Source organism: Solanum tuberosum, unplaced genomic scaffold (assembly GCF_000226075.1).
Source record: "Solanum tuberosum cultivar DM 1-3 516 R44 unplaced genomic scaffold, SolTub_3.0 scf00357, whole genome shotgun sequence".
Classification (NCBI taxonomy): domain Eukaryota; kingdom Viridiplantae; phylum Streptophyta; class Magnoliopsida; order Solanales; family Solanaceae; genus Solanum; species Solanum tuberosum.
In genome coordinates, this window is record NW_006239283.1 from 63628 (window position 1) to 66049 (window position 2422).

At 36.5% G+C, this 2422-nt stretch overlaps 1 long non-coding RNA gene across 1 annotated transcript in view; it reads left to right on the forward strand.

The window, feature by feature from the left end:
* Positions 1 to 211: 211 nt before the first annotated feature.
* Positions 212 to 2422, forward strand: part of LOC107063447 (uncharacterized) — a 4068-nt gene continuing 1857 nt past the window's right edge. Inside the window, exons 1-5 of the long non-coding RNA XR_001475289.1 lie at positions 212 to 310; positions 393 to 575; positions 643 to 735; positions 894 to 929; positions 1382 to 1479. This is a non-coding gene — a long non-coding RNA (uncharacterized lncRNA). The remainder of the gene's footprint in view (positions 311 to 392; positions 576 to 642; positions 736 to 893; positions 930 to 1381; positions 1480 to 2422) is intronic.

Sequence of the window (2422 nt, forward strand, 5' to 3'; positions counted from 1 at the left end):
GATATAGTTCAGATATTTCTTTAGATATATCCTATACTCAATTTTATAATTTAGATATCACATGGACTGTGCTGTGCTATCTGTATTTTCAATTTTATCATTTTTGCTGGTATTCTTCACCACACTATTCGTGGCTTCGGTGCACTAATTTAGCTTTAAATTATTCAAAATCTTGTTTGACAAATTTGTTGTTTGTAATGTTCATAGATATGTCATTACTCCATACAGTGAGTATCCTCAGTTGCTTGGGTTTCTCTTGAAACTGCTCAATGGTGAACTGGCTTGGTCAACAAGAAGAGAGGTTTTGAAGGTAACTGCAATCCTGTTGGTACAATATATATTTTTTATTTGGATTAGTCAGTACTTAAGTTCATTGAGGATGAATTTTGCAGGTTCTTGGCATCATGGGTGCTTTAGATCCCCATGTGCACAAACGCAATCAGCAAAGCTTACCTGGATCCCATGGTGAAGTTATAGGGGTGACTGATGATCCTGGTCAACATATAAGATCAATGGATGAATTGCCTTACGGATCTCTGGCCATCTTTTGCAACATCTGAGGATTATTTTCCACTGTGAGACTTAAACCTTCAACTTATTATTTTCTTTTATGGATTTCCTAACTGGCATCTACTGCTGCAGGTTGCTATCAACTCACTCATGCAGATTCTCAGGGATCCATCTCTGTCAAGTTACCACCAGAAAGTGGTTGGATCTCTTATGTTTATTTTCAAGGTTTGCAGACTCAGTTGGGCACCTCATTTCTTATTGTTTTATAGTTGTTTCTTAAGCAGGATTCCTATATTATTATCCTGCTTTGCCTGTTTCTTCTTTTGACACTGTTAGTCCTGGGACACTTATTTGTTTTTATCTTCTGACTTTTGCATGTATAGTCAATGGGCCTGGCGTGTGTCCCTTATTTGACTAAGGTTAGTCCACTATCTCAGATAACGAGGGTATATACGTGAATTGTTGCTCGCATTCCATTGTATAGCTTACTTTATCAATTTGGCTGGATGTTTATGTTTAAAAAGGTGAGTTCATCCTTCCCCTGGTGTTTCATCAAATGTGGTTCTTTAGCATGTCACCAATAGTGCACCTGGTTGTCCACACGTGGCAGACCCTCCCATTTGCACCCTTTTTACAGAGCAAAGGTGTAAGAAAAAGAACCTGAGATGAATAAAGATATCTCAGATCTTTACTTTTTTAACTTATAAAAGTAGGGGACAACCAGCCAATGACACGGGGAAGTTGACAACTTAAGTAGAATATAGTGAATATTATTGCTTGTAATTACCATACCCTTCTTTTCCCAAACATTAGTTGTGGATGATTTTATCAGAGATGCTTATTTATGATTGTATCTTTTATTTTTTTGTAGAATTTTCCTGATCTCTATCAATTGTATGCATATGTGAGGATGGTCTAAAGGAATTTATAACATGGAAACTTGGAACCTTGGTATCTATTGCACGACAGGTAATACTTCGTTTTAATTATATTGTTTGCCTTGTTGTTCTTTTGGATTGGTTATTTTCGAGCTCAGAGTGATGCAGTTCAGGGAGTCCTTTGTATTCTCTTTTGATATTTTTTGATATTTGACTGTGAGAACACAATCTAATTTTCAGTTGGGGTGCCTCCCTTGTAGTCATTTTGTTGATTGTTTCTGCATATAGTGATTGTGCCCTTGTCTGGCGTACTTTTCTTTCTTTGTTATGGATTGGTGTGCCCGATTTGATATTGTGGTGTGCCCTTGTCGGGATTTGATATTGTGGTTGTTTCTGTTGATATTGTGTTGGATTGGTCTATTTTAGTTTTTGATTTGTAGTTTGTAGCTTCTTTGTTTTTGTTTTGATAATAAGATTTGGATTGATGATGCCCGATGATGGATAGAGGGTGACAATTTTCTTAAGGATAAATCGTCGATTGCTTGTGAGTGTTTGATTGTGGCAAAGTCTGAGTAGCTGGTGCCGAATAGATGCATGAGGTTGCCTGATGATGGGTTAGTTGATGACTTTTTAAGGGCAAAATTTTTATCTAATTGGGAAGGTTTTGACAAGGTTGGTACTAAGAGCATAGTCATATATGTGAATAGTGTTGAACATACCTCTCCATTTTTAAAAGGTTGAGCATGTTATGAATGATTTTGTGACAACTCTTACAACTCTTTTTGTGACTTTTTATTCTTTAACGGTTAAAATGTTCAATGCTACTTGTATTTTGATAAGGAAGTAAGATTTTGAACCATCTTGATTGATTTGCAGGCCATGTGTTGTGAGTTGTTGAATAATGCCTTGTGTTTGCTTTTGTCACCTAGAACTTGTCCGGTTGGTCTTGAAATATTGGTCTTGAATGAATTTGGTTGGAGAAATGATCTTAGGCTTTCTTTGATGTTCTTGAAGTCCACTTGGCCTAAAAATCC